The sequence below is a fragment of the Oryx dammah genome, unplaced genomic scaffold (assembly GCF_014754425.2).
Source record: "Oryx dammah isolate SB20612 unplaced genomic scaffold, SCBI_Odam_1.1 HiC_scaffold_20, whole genome shotgun sequence".
Taxonomy (NCBI): Eukaryota; Metazoa; Chordata; class Mammalia; order Artiodactyla; family Bovidae; genus Oryx; species Oryx dammah.
The window spans coordinates 44,867,222-44,882,322 of NW_024070204.1; positions in this window are offsets into that span (position 1 = coordinate 44,867,222).

A 15,101-nucleotide genomic window follows, 5' to 3' on the forward strand; every position below is an offset into this window, starting at 1 on the left:
TGCAACTTTGCGCACAACTTTCCAAATCCTGCCACCTCACCTCGGTGTGTGGGAATATGCTCCATTTCTCCCCAGGTACCCTCGAGGGCTCAAAGGGTTAGCTTACTGGCAAGGTGAAAGTCAAAGCCCAGGGAGGTGATCCCTCAGTCAGCCAGTCAGTTCAGTCGCTCAGTCGTGTCCGATTCTTTGCAACCCCATGAATCGCAGCACACCAGGCCTCCATGTCCATCACCAACTCCCGGAGTTCACTCAAACTCACGTCCATCAAGTCAGTCATGCCATCCAGCCATCTCATCCTCTATCATCCCCTTCTCCTCCTGCCCCCAATCCCTCTCAGCATCAGAGTCTTTTCTAATGAGTCAACTCTTCACATGCGGTGGCCAAAGTACTGGAGTTTCAGCTTTAGCATCATTCCTTCCAAAGAAATCCCAGGGCTGATCTCCTTCAGAATGGACTGGTTGGATCTCCTTGCCATCCAAGGGACTCTCAAGAGTCTTCTCCAACACCACAGTTCAAAAACATCAATTCTTCAGCACTCAGCTTTCTTCACAGTCCAACTCTCACATCCATACATGACTACTGGAAAAACCATAGCCTTGACTAGACGGACCTTTGTTGGCAAAGTAATGTCTCTGCTTTTCAATATGCTATCTAGCCCTAGCCATCAGCTATTTTACTATCAATCCCAGGGGCTCAGTGGTAAAGAATCCACTTGCCAATGCACAAGACACAAAAGATGAAGGTTTGATCTCTGGGGCCAGAAGATCCGCTGGAAGAGGAAATGGCAACCCACTCCAGAATTCTTGCCTGGGAAATCTCATTGACAGAGGAGCATCATGGGCTACAGTCCATGGGGTTGCAAACAGTCAGACACTACTGAACAACTGAGAGCACACACACACACACACACACACTTCCTTAAGGGGCTTAACTGTCACTCTGTTCAAAGGTTTAAGCACTTATGAAAGCCTTGGACAGCAAAAAAGTAGACAATTTTCCACTATAATATTATAATAGGGCTTGTGAAATATAAAGCTCTACTCACATGTATTTCTGAGTCTAGTGGGACATAATTTCCAGTGTGGCAACTTTTCTAGTATGTCTGTTCTTAGCCTTACAGACTTATGACATATGTGTTTTGATGTTTAGAAATGGTCTTTTCCTCACCCATCACAGTAATGGCCTTATATTTTTATTTCTTCCCATTTTAAATGAAAGCAGGTAGAATATGTGTTGCATTTCTGAAAGTTTTAACACTGCTTAAGAAAACTGATGAATAATGAAGGTCTATTATCTTCACAATAAATTACATGTTCTAAGACCCTGTGAAAGTTTATATATTATGTAACTTCCTTTTTTTGTTCTAAAAGTTATCCATTCTGAATTTTGATTAAAATATAAGAATGTCTTTATGAGTTGACTGAATAAAATATACCTATATAAATATCTGCATTTGTGTTCATGGAGTTTTATTATTGAAATATAAATTATTATATACTTAAAGCTTATAAACAATAAACATATGGACAATTGGTATTATTATATAATTAAAGCTTTTAAACAATTAATATAGATGATCATATCTATATTTCCCTGATAAATATGAGGAAAATAGGTATTTCTGGAATTAATTGCAGCTCATCTTTAAAAAAAGGTGAAATATAACACCACTTAGGAAAATTTAACTTTCTCCAATAATTGGTGTAATCTGCATGAATAAAGAAAACACTGTGATGTTATAAAATTTTGTCTGATAGTCTATTAAATATGTATGGTTTATAGTCCAGAAATGTTTTTAAGATGAAACAAGAAAACAAAAAGCATATATGAAATAATGATGTCATTAAAAGAAGCTATAGCTCTCAGTTATAAGATGAATAAATTCTAATACACAAAAAGACCCCAGTGATGGGAATGATTGAAGGCAGGAGGAGAAGGCGACAACAGAGGGTGAGATGGTTGGATGGCATCACCGGCTCAATGGACATGAGTTTGGGTAAATTCCGGGAGTTTTTGATGGACAGGGATGCCTGGCATGATGCAGTCTATGGGGCTGCAAAGAGTCAGACACAACTGAGCAACTGAACTGAAACTGATGGTGATTATAGTTAATAATATTGTATTATATACATGAAATTTGCTAAGAATGAATCTTAAGTATTTTTACCACACATACATACACAAATAGTAACTATGTGCGGTGATGAATGTGTTAACTAGCTTATGGTAATTATTTCACAGTGTATGCATATATTAAATCATCACATTGTACACCTTTAAAAAATTCCATTGTATAATTTAAATATATATGCTATTTATTCATCAGTAATACCTCAACAAAGCTGAAAAACTATAATAAAAGAAGCTATACATAATAAATATTCATGAAGGTTCATGTGTGTTTTGAAAAAGTAAATCCACCATATTAAGGAAAACATCAGTTATCTACCCTGATTTGATAATTACTAGAATAAAAATAAAAACCTAGTAACCTTTGTCTAACTTTAACCAACATTGCCTTTATTCTAATATACTTTTGTAAGACTATATTAAACAAAAACAAAACTAGTAATCCTAAATATCAGCATTTTATTTAGGTAACTGCAAGTCTAAGGAATAGGAAGGTGGGGGTTTTTTGCCAAAGCTTTTATTTCATAAACTTTTCAAAAATGCTCACCTATATAGATCAGACTACTTGACTGGACAGTCTCTATGCAAGCTTTGTAAAGGTGTTTACTAAAAGTAAGTATATTTGAATAAATATATAGAAGGACTGTGCTTGTCCAATCAAGGATACTGAAAGCAGGACAGAAAGGAAGTGATCTGTGGCTCATAGAAACTACAGAAATTATTAGCACTTAGTTCCCAAACACTAGGCAAAGTACGTTATACAAATCATTTCATTTCCTCCTTACCCTGATAATAAGATACTATTAATCATATTTTTCAGCTGATATTTACAAAGCATGATACATTTTTATTAACATCTGTTATTTATTTTTCAAGACCATACTATGGAACAGGTTCAACCACCTCATAAGGGATGTGAGAGCCATCTAGCCAGGTTTATTTACCCACAACGGCTGCTCTCCGAAAGGACATTGCTCCAACATTTCACATTGTTATTGTCAACAAAGGAAAGACAATCTGAACACCTGAAATCCTGGTGGCCAAATGGGTCCTTGTACTTGCTCATCGTATTGAATTTAGTGGTAACTCTATTTCCGGTTCTAAGCCCCATGTGTGTGTGCTAAGTCGCCTCAGTCGTGTCCGGCTCTTTGTCACCCTATGGACTATAGCTCACCAGGTTCCTCTGTCCATGGGCTTTTCCAAGCAAGAATACTGGAGTGGTTTGCCATGCCCTCCTCCAGAGGATCTTCCTGGCCCAGGGATAGAACCCACATCTCATGTCTCCTGCATTGGCAGGCAAGTTTTTTTTACCACTAGCCCCACCTGGGAAAAGTGAAAGTGAAAGGTGAAAGTCGCTCAGTTGTGTCCGACTCTTTCCTACCCCATGGACTATACAGTCCATGGAATTCACCAGGCCATGGTCTGGAGTGGGTAGCCTTTCCCTTCTCCGGGAATAATCCCAACCCAGGGATCAAACCCAGGTCTTCCACATTGCAGGTGGATTCTTTACCAGCTCAACCACAAGGGAAGCCCCAAAATACTGGAGTGGGTAGCCTATCCCTTCGCCAGTGGATTTTCCCAACCCAGGAATCGAACCAAGGCCTCCTGCATTGCAGGTGGATTCTTTACCAACTGAGCTATGAGGAAAGCCAGCTGGGAAGCCCCTTCTAATTCCTACAAGACTTAAATTTTATTTTATTTTTTGACTCTGAAGACTATATGATAATGTTTAAAATATCATTAGTAAATAGGTGGATTCTCTGATTCTAATGATCTCCAGGGAGATCAGCCTGGGGATCAAGGGTCTGGGTTCCACCATCAGAATCCCAGTCCTCCTACTTTCTCTTTGCAATCTGGGAGTAACTCCAGTTTTCTTACTGAACTTCAGTTTTAACATCTATTTCATGGGACTCCTGTAAGGAATAAAGGGATTAATCCACTCAAAGAACTTGGAATGTTGCTTAACACAAGTGGGTTGTTAATAATTCTTTGTGAACACTGTGCAAGTAGGTGGACATATTAATACATGTGCCCAGAGTTTGTCCTCAAAAAAATTATTAGTAGGAAAGACTGACTCACAAAACAATTATTTTTAATGAGATAAACTTTAACTATTTCAAAACGAACCATGAAGAAAGTAAAAAGATAATACACTGACTGGGGGAAAGTATTTCAAAGTATATATCTGACCAACAATTTGTATTTGGAATATAAGAAGAACCCTTGCAATTCTACAATAAGAAGACAAGCTCACGATAAATACTCAAGACAAGTAACTCAAAAAATGAGCTAATGATAAAAAAAAAATTTTTACCAAGATTGCCTAATAACATTAAAATCATGTTCAACAACACAAGTCATTAGGGAAATGCATATTTAAAACACAATGAAAGATCACTTCACACCCACTAGGATGATTATTCTGAAAAGACAAATAATAGCAAATGTGGAGGATACAACGAAACTGGCTAAAATCCTCCTGCCTTGCTTGTGGGAATGTAAAATGATACATCACTGTGCAAAACAGTTTGACAGTTTCTTACAAAGTTGAATACAAATTTACTCTACAAATCAACAATTCCACTCCTAGGTATCCATCCAGAGAGTTTATGTGAATATTCACAGCACCATTTTCACAATAGCCATAAAGTGAAGCCAAATCTCCATCATCTGGTGAATTTATAAACAAAATGTGGTATATTTATAAAACGGGACACAGTAGAACAATAAAACAGAACAGATTATTGGTACATGCTATAGAATGAGTGAACATGCAAAAAAATGCTAAGTGGAAGATCTTTAGTCCTGTCAGTTCAGCCGTTCAGTCCTGTTCAGTCCTTTAGTCCTGTTTGACTGTTTGTGACCCCATGTACTATAACATGCCATGCTCCTCTGTCCACTGTCTCCTGGAGTTTGCTCTAATTCATGTCCATTGAGTCAGTGATGTTATCTAACTATCTCATCCTCTGCCATCCCCTTCTTCTTCTGCCCCCAATCTTTCCCAGCATCAGGGTTTTTTTTCCCAGTGAGTCAGCTCTTCGCATCAGGTGGCCAAAGTAATGGAGCTTCAGCTTCAGCATCAGTCCTTCCAATGAGTATTCAGGGTTGATTCCCTTTAGGATTGACTGGCTTGATCTCCCTGCAGTCCAATACACTCTCAAGAGTCTTCTTCAGCACCACAGTTCAAAAGCATCAATTCTTTGGGGCTCAGCCATCTTAATGGTTTAACTCTTACATCTGTGGATGAATACTAGGGAAACCATACCTTTGACTATACGGACATTTGTTGGTAAAATGATGTTTCTGCTTTTTAATATGGTGTCTAGATTTATCATAGCTTTCCTTCCAAGGAGCAAGTATCTTTTAATTTCTGGCTGCAGTCACCATCCACAGTGATTTTGGAGCCCAGGAAAATAAAATCTATCACTGTTTCCACTTTTCCCCATGTTTTTGCTATGAAGTGATTGGACCAGATGCCATGATCTTAGTTTTTTAAATGTTGTTTCAATCCAGCTTTTTCACTCTCCTCTTTCACCCTCATCAAGAGACTTTTTATTTCCTCTTCACTTTCTGCCATCAGAGTGGTATCATCTGCATATCTGAGATTGTTGATATTTCTCTGAGCAATCTCTGACTCCAGCTTATGATTCATCCAATCTGGCATTTCACATGATGTACTCTGCAAAATGCTTCATATTATATAGTTTCATGTATATGAAATGCAAAGGGGTAAATGTCAGATCTATGCAGAAAGAAAGAGATCAATCTAGGCTGGGGGTAAGGGCAGAAATTGACAGATGAGACAAAGGAACTTATGGGATGATAGAAAGGTTCTAACCTGGGTGGTGGTAATAGTTATACAACTCAATAATCTACTAAGATCACTGAACTATCTACAGTGAGTGAGTATTACAGAATGAAAAAAAAAAAGATCTGTAGAAATGTGGTAAGTGCAAAGTTACATGAAGATATTATGAAAGCACTGAGGCATATCCTCTCACTGTATCTGGCTTCTGCATGAGATGCTGCTTGAAGTGACTCTTCAGGAGAGGACAAAAATCAGCAGCTCAATAGGAAGAAGGAAATCTAGGCAAGGAGGCTGTATGAACAATGACACAAGGGTAAGAAATGGACATGCTGAGATACTAAGAGAAGACTGGAGGAATGGCCAAGACAATGTGTGCAATACTGCCTATTAGGACTTTGCACCAGCTTGTTAGGTAGGAGGGATGAAGAGGAGCTATTTTTCTCTCTTTTATACTTGATTTTGAAAGTAGATATACTAATAATGGGACCAAAAAAAAAAGAGAGAGAGACTGCTTTGAGACAGCCCTACAATAGAAAGGTACTGAGGACTCACGGCATGCTGTTTGTAGCCATGATTCTTGTAGAATTCTAACCACAAATTATTAAAAAGCCAAAGCCCTATTCTTCACGTTTGTGACCATTTTCTGTGTTGCAAAAATAACCCAATAAAAATGGCCTTATTTATATACTAAGGAGTGAGAAACCTTTACCAATTCATTGACATCATAGGAATTTTTCTTATTTTTCCATAGGAGTTTGGAATCTCTCAAGGAATACATTCAGGACCTTCCAAATAATATTTTCTTGGTACATTGTTGTTGTTGCTTAGTCACTAAGTCGTGTCCAACTCTTTGTGACCCCTTGGACTGTAGCCGGCCAGGCTCCTTTGAGCATGGAACTTTCCAAACAAGAATACTGGAGTGAGTTGACATTTCCTTCTCCAAGGGATCTTCAGACCCAAGTCTTCTGCATTAGCAGGCAGATTCTTTACCATGGAGCAGCCAGGGAAGCCCCTTCTTGCTGCATATATTACTTGAAATAATAATTCAAAATTATTTTGAGATAAGCCAAGAAATAGAATAATTCAAAATTATTTTGAGATATGCCAACTCTCAAACAGACCTAGAGTACATTTCCCAAGGACCTAAGCTGCCCTGCAATGTTTTTATCTTTATCATTTCACCAAAAACCTCATGAGAACTAGGAGACCACCAAGAATTTTGGAAAACGTTTGTTTTTACTTTCTTTGCTGTTTGTCTAGTTCACTAGAATATATCTGTCAAAGAAATATAGTCCACTCAATGCAATGGGTTTTTATTAGAAACATGTTTAAATTAGAATGTATAGGAAATATCCTGCCTACTTTTTAAATAAATGTAAGCATGTGTAGAAAGGCATAAGTCAACCGAAAAATTTATTTCAATAATACAATAAATAAGTCTCAAGCATCTTCTGTGTGTCACTTCTCAAACCTCAGATTAGGTTCCAGTATGGTAAATTGGGTTTCCCAGGTGGTGCTAGTGGTAAAGAACCTGCCTGGCCATACAGGAGACCTGGTTTTGATCCCTGGGTTGGGAAGATCCCCTGAAGAAGGACATGGCAACCCACTCCAGTATTCTTGCCTGGAGAATCTCATGGACAGAGGAGCCTGGCAGGCTACAGTCCATGGGGTCACAGAGTTGAGCATGACTGAGCGATTGAGCACGCATGGTAAATTAAAAAGATGTGTAAGACACAGTCAGTCTATTCCCTACTGGACTTTGGATATAGTAAAGACAGTCATGGGATTGTCAGACTGACACTACACTGTGGCAAAATATAATAAAACGGCACTTTAGACGTGGATTTTAGGATATCACGAATTGTTGTTGTTACTGATTTATCAAAATTGTGTCTGACTCTTTTGTGATCCCATGGACTGAAGCCCACCAGGCTGCTCTGTCCATGGGATTTTCCAGGCAAGAATACAGGAGTGGATTGCCGTTTCCTTCTCCAGAGGATCTTCCTGACCCAGGGATTGAACCCAGGCTCCTGCTAAATAGGCAGATTCTTCACCACTGAACCACCTGGGAAGCCCATATCACAGATTACAGAAGGACTAATTTTGTCTGTAGTAGGTCAGAGAAGGCATCTAGGGACAGATGCTACTTGCGTTAGGCCTTGAATAATTAAGTGCCTGGGAGTGGGGAATAAAAACAAACACACATGCCTGGCATGTTTGGCAAAAAATAATCAGGCTCGACAAGTAACAGAGGTATCTTTTCCCTAAAACTCCTTTTGAAGACACCACATGCTATAGCAGACTCTGCCAGCCCCACCCTTTCCCTTGGCACTCAGCGTGCATTCAGCTTCCTGGTGCACCCACTGCACTTGAGTGTGAAGACTTCCTCTAGGCTCAGGGGCACATTAGGCCTGCAAGCAGAACAGTCTGGAATGCTGAGTCTAAACCCAGCATGCATGTGTGTGCAGTCACTCAGTCGTGTCCAACTCTGCAACCCCATGAAATGTAAGCCCACCAGACTCTATTGTCCATGGGATTTCCCAGGGAAAAATACTGGAGTAGATTGCCATTTCCTACTCCAGGGATCTTCCTGGCCCAGAGATCAACCCCGTATCTCCTGTGTCTCAATAGTCCTCAACCCTGAGCTGCATTCTACTTGGCCTCCAGAGGTCGCTGGGGGACAGAGGTTGGGTTGCCCACAGCACCTGCCCATTAATTGATTCTATTGACTCCATTTTCCTGTCCAACTTCCCCACTCCCCTACCAGTACTTCCTTTCATCACCACCTATGAGTTACCCGTCACTATGTAAAAACTACCCTAAAACATAGCAGCTTTAAATGACACATTTTATTTTGCTCACAATTTTGTAAATCAAGAATTCAAGCAGAACCTACTGAGTGATTCTTCTGTTTGTACTGAGTCCAGCTAGCAGCACAATCAATTGGAGGATTGCTGCTTTATAAGGGTACAGGGCTGTTCCACTTTCCTAATGATTTGGCAAGAATGGCTAAAAAGCTGGACTCAGATGGGACAGGCAACCAATGGCCTCTCTGGCCTGATGATCTCAGGACAGTCTGGCTTCTTACCTGTCATTGTAGGGGCCTGCAGAGGGGGTGCTCTGAAAGCTGGCTAGTGGAGGAAACTCATTCTCTTCAGGCCCAGAAACCACAGCTACATCTGCAGTACTGACTTGACACAGAAAACATCCCAACAAAGAAAATACTATAGACCCCACCTAGGAATGACAGGATTAGCAAAGATGTGAGATAAGCCTCGAGAGCAACTGACTGAAAACAGAGGTTTCAGATGAAGCACTGTCATGAAGCCCCACACTTAAGGGGTCACGATTCACATAATAGTCATACATGAAAGTATATGGGCAGGCATGGAGACAGAAATGCGAGACCTTCCTGAGGAGTCCAGCTCAGTGATCTTGCTCCTGGATAATCCCACCCAACCCTGGAGAAGGGCATGCACACCTGTTTCCTAGGACACCCATGCACAGACCTGTGCTTCCCCAAGCATGGGCAGGCCAAACCCTGGAGTCACTTTCCCACCAGCCTACTGAAGGCTCCGAGAAACTCAATTCCCACTCCTACCTCAAATCTAAAGCTGACACTGTCAGCCCATTTGGGGGAAGCCTTTTGGTTCTGCTTCTGATTGCTATTGATGTGGGTGACTTGGGGTGCATGCAAGTGGGCAGTATGCAGGCACAGGGGTTCACAACTCATCCAGACAGAGCTTAGCTGGGCATGGTTGTTGAGGACAGGTAATAATATTTTAACTTTTCTTCTTTTCTTTTTCTCTAATTCTTGTGTTTTACATGAACAAAGATTGACTTCCCACAAAGGGTCCTAATGGCTAGCAGAGACAGTCACGTTGTATCATTTTAGGAGTATTGCATATACATAACCTGAGCAAAACCTGTCAGTAGTTTCACACTAGATTCCTGAAGATCTAGCAATTCTGCATTCTGTTTCCAAGTGTTTGCTAAATATGTGATTTTAAGGAAATAAGTCTTATGTGACTTAGCTTCTCCCAACTGACATATTGCAATAATAATCCTCCTACAATCTACTTCACAGGATGTGGACGCATTAAGTGATAGCAAGAGACAAAGAAGTGATGTGAAAACCAGAATAAACCAAGATGTTGGTTAAATGTCTCAGTTCCTTGAGAGGAAAGATTGTGACTATGCTTGGCTCATTCTAAACATATCATAATTATTTAAATGAATAAAAACATTATCATTAGTTCTGCAAAAAAATAATAGTAATTTGTAACTTATACAGAAAAGATACTTTGTTCCCACAGAACATGAACCAGCAGATAATTAGAACCAGTCAATAATAATCCTCTAGCAAGAAGTGTTACCAATTGTTCCAAACTCACAAGTTCAAGGTAATGGCAACATTTGCAACTTTGAAAAATACAAAGAATCCTGGCCTAGTGCATTTCAAAGAAAAAATTTGGTTGCACTGGAAACAGAAAATAGTGAAGAGACAGAATTTCCTACTAACCAAATGGAATATATTTTAGCTCTTAGGAAATATTGTAACCAGCTACCATAAAAGCCGCCGGCTGAGATGTTTAAAGGTGAGCAGTTCCAGCCTTCAGCCAGGCAGTCTGGGGGAGGGGTGAGTTGCTGTGCAAAAGAACAGGGAGTCATGTGGTCCAACTGTAAAATAGAAAAATTGCATGTAATTATTTTACAAGCAGAGTGTGATGATGTGAAAGGAAGAACTAATGATGGTGCTCTCAGCTTGTTAGAGGCTTTTCCTTCTGGGGAGCTCAAGGTTACAAGAAGTACTGCTCACTGGAATTTTTTTCTTCCTTTTCCCTGGATACATAATGTTACAGTAAACCCTGCATGGAGGGGGTTAATGCTGCAAGGATGTTTTTAAATAATTTCTGTGACCAAAGCCGGAGATACAAGCCTAGCAATAATTCTCCCTGACTTCAAGCATCCTGTATTGATTGATTAATTATTCCACCAATGAACTAACAGGTATTGACCTTATCTGGTTGAGTAGCATTTAGCCAAAAGTCAGTAATCTACATCGATCACTTAATGGAACATCAAAGCTCAGCATTCTGACAGGTTTATGTCATTCAGCAAAAATCTGTCTATGTTTTGCTGATACCTTGACCTTTTGTATCAAGCAGTCTTTACAGAAAACGAAAAGCAATGAGAAAATTAAATCTTGGAAATAATGCTTTGTTATGTAAAAGGAAGTTCTTCTTGGAGTGTTACAAAGGTTTTTGCTAAGATCCCATTGAGGGGTTTCTTTGCAAATTGAAAAGCAGTTTTCTGCATGCTTGCAATTCATGATATTCTGCTGAAGCATGAAATTATCAAAACAATGAACCCTGGGCTAATTCACACTGCAGCAGAGCTTCACAGAGGTAACACTGAACAAATTGGATTCTCTAGTCAGAGGTTCATATAAAGAGGACTTGGACCAGTGGTTCAGAATGGGCAGGACTAGCTCCTATCTGTCTCTGGCCATCCTAAGTTCCCGAATCCTGACTCAAATATTCAGACAAATCCACTGATCCAATCAAATACCTATCTACCTCAAAAACAGGAAGAGTTTTTCACAACACAAGGCTCAGTTGATACTACCTAAGCCCACAATATACAATGATAATTATATCCTTTGATATCAGATTTATAGACAGTGACTATGAAAAATCCAAGTAGATTCTTACTGTTTTTCTCCTCGTCAATAAGAAATTGGTGATGAAACCCTTAACAAATATGGCTCAGGCAATGGTCTCCAGAGTCGTCCCCCAGAATCCTCTTCTGTGGCTCCAGTACTACTGCTGTCCCATGAGGTCTGGATGCATAAGGTTGCCCACTTCTTCCTTGAGAACTCTTATTTTTATATTTTAATTATTTCTCATGCACTCGGCTTAAGAACAGTTATTGAGGATGAAGGCTTGCCTCCTAGAAAGATTCTACCACCTTCCATCACATGAAGATGGTGGTTCTACCCAGGCAGTGCTGTATCACAGTGAAGTATTTTCTCTCTCTCTATCTCTGCTCCAGAAGGCTGCTTTTGGTTTGGAGGATGCATATTCTAATATGCGCTAGTGCTAAGTGGCAGGCCTATTCAGTGTAATGCTCTTTCAGTGTGAAGCAGCTATTTCTGCCTGGAGTGATAGTCACTCAGTCATGTCAGACTCTTTGTGACCCCATGGACTGTAGCCTGCCAGGCTCCTGTGTCCATGGAATTCTCCAAGCAAGAATACTGGAGTGGGTATTCCAGATTTCTGCTTGAAACCATACTTAAAATGCTTCTGACAATTACCAACCACCATTTCAATTCATCACGTGCAGTGCACATGTCTTATCTCTCCATTTGAAGATAAGTCATGGACTGTGTCTCACATACATTTGATAAGCTTTTACATTCCATGTCACGCTAAAATCTGGGTCTATGTCTATGATTTGTTTATTAAAACTAAAATTTCTCTTTACTGATAATGCTTTCCAGTAAATGTTGAATATTTTCCACAACTAACCTAATAATCACTGTCTAGAATAAAAACAGCAAACAGATTTTAGCCCAGGTTCAAGTCTTCTATGCTTATTAGTTATTTCTGCAGTTGATATGGTTCAGTCACTAAGTCTTGTCTGACTGACTCTTTGTGACCCCATGGACTGCAGCACATCAGGCTTCCCTATTCTTCACTGTCTCCCAGAGTTTGCTGAAATTCATGTCCACTGAGTCAGTGATACTATCTAATGATCTCATCTTCTGCCACCCCTTCTCCTTTCGGCTTCAGTCTTTCCCAGTATCAGTGTCTTTTCCAAAGAGTAGGCTCATCCCATCAGGTAGCCAAAGTATCGGGGCTTCAGCTTCCGCAACAGTTGTTCCAATGAAAATTCAGGGATGACGTCCTTTAGGATTGACTGGTTTTATCTCCTTGCAGTATAAGGGACTCTCAAGAGTCTTCTACAGCACCACATTTCAAAGGCATCAATTCTTTGGCACTCAGCATTCTTTGTGGTCCAACTCTCACATCTATACATGACTGCTGAAAAACCATAGCTTTGACTATACAGTCCTTTACTGGCAAAGTGACGTCTCTGCTTTTGAATACGCTGTCTAGGTTTGTCATAGCTATTCTTACAAGGAGCAAGCAAGAGTCTTTTAAGATCATGGCTGCGGTCAACATCTACAATGATTTTTGGAGCCCAAGAAAAGAAAATCTGTCACAGTTTCCACTTTTTCCCCATCTATTTGCCATGAAGCTATGGGACCAGATGCCATTATCTTAGTTTTATGAATGTTGAGTTTCAAGCCAGCTTTTTCACTCTCCTCCTTCACCTTCATCAAGAGGCTCTCTAGTTCCACTTCCCTCTTTGCTATTAGAATGGTATCATCTACATATCTGAGGTAGTTGATATTTCTACCAGAAATCTTGATTCCAGCTTGTGAGTCATCCAGCCTGGCATTTTGCGTGATGTACTCTGCATAGAAGATAAATAAACAGGGTGACAATATACAGCCTTGTCATATTTCTTCCCCAATTTTGAACCAGTCAGTTGTTCCATGTAAGGTTCTAACTGTTGCTTCTTGACCAGCATACAGGTTTCTCAGGAGGCAGGTAAGGTGCTCTGGTACTCGCATCCCTTTAGGAGTTTTCCTGTTTGCTGTGATCCACACAGTCAAAGGCTTTAGCATAGACAATGGAGTAGAAGTAAATGTTTTTCTGGAATTCCCTTGACTTCTCAATTATTTCTGTGGCACTCATTAAGTCACATGCCACCTGCAAAAATATGAGTGTTGACCTAGGAGAAACTTAAGGTCCATTCTATCACTTACATTCTACTATACTTTACTGAGTATCAATAAGCTATTTCAGAATATGCTAATAGGGAAACTCATATACAAAAAAATAATAATATGCTGAAGCAGTTTTTCCTCTAAGCTAATATGAAATCAGAAAAGACATGAAATAGGAAAAATGCACTAAACTTCAATAACTACATGGGGCGATTGATTAGTAGATAAAGTGAAAGTGAAAGTCGCTCAGTTGTGTCCAACTTTTTGCAACCCCATGGACTACACAGTCCATGGAATTCTTTCAGGCCAGAATACTGGAGTGGGCAGCTGTTCCCCTCTCTAGGGGACCTTCCCAACCCAGGGATCGAACTGAGGTCTTCCACATTGCAGGCAGGTTCTTTACCAGGTGGGTCACCAGTAGATACAGTTCAATGCTTTTGAACTGCAAATTGGTTTCATTAAGAATCTGACCTAACAGGTACAGCTCACGTGGTGTCACAGTCACACACATATACAAAAAATGCTGCAAAACATTTAGGATCTCTAATGAAGGAGAACTCAGACTTTCACCTGGGTCTTCTGTGCTCTTGTGGTTCAATAAACAATGATGACACTTGGGCAATTATTGAAAATCTTAAATGGATAGTTTTCACCTCAGAGCCATTTTCTCTTTAACTATGGAATGATTAAATTAAATCAAGGTGGCTAGAAAAAACATACATCTTTTGTTATGATTTTGTAGAATGCATGATGTATTTTGTCTAAAAATAGTCCCTACTTTTGGTCACAATATACTTATTAATACTGACTGTTGACTGACATATTAGTCACTTGTTTGGATTTTCTGTTCATTTTGTATAAACAGTAGAATTTTGTCTCCTTATATATTGCACTCCATGATATAAACTAGTCAATTGAATTTACATTAATGCTTATCTATCTTCATAATATGCAAAAGGACCAATATACTAAGTAGAAGATACATCATCTTCCTGGAGAAATAAAAATGAGATTTATTTTTCCAAAAGCACTAACTTTTGGATTTCATAATTTGAAGAAGGATACACATATCTTCTTGCTACAACAAGTTAGCAGAATAAACAACCATACAATTGGACAGGACTTGTTACAGGCAACTTGGGGAACATGTGTATAAAACATCAGTGTGTATAACTAAATTAGGTAAACTCATACCAACTGTTCAATTTCTAGAAGTCCAAGTCAGTGAAAAGAATGAGAAATGAGGAATCTAAATATATGAAGTTCAATGATCAAAATACAGATCTCGACTAGCATAAGCGACATTACTCTACTGCAGTTATTTCTGTGGCACTCATTAAGTCACATGCCACCTGCAAAAATATG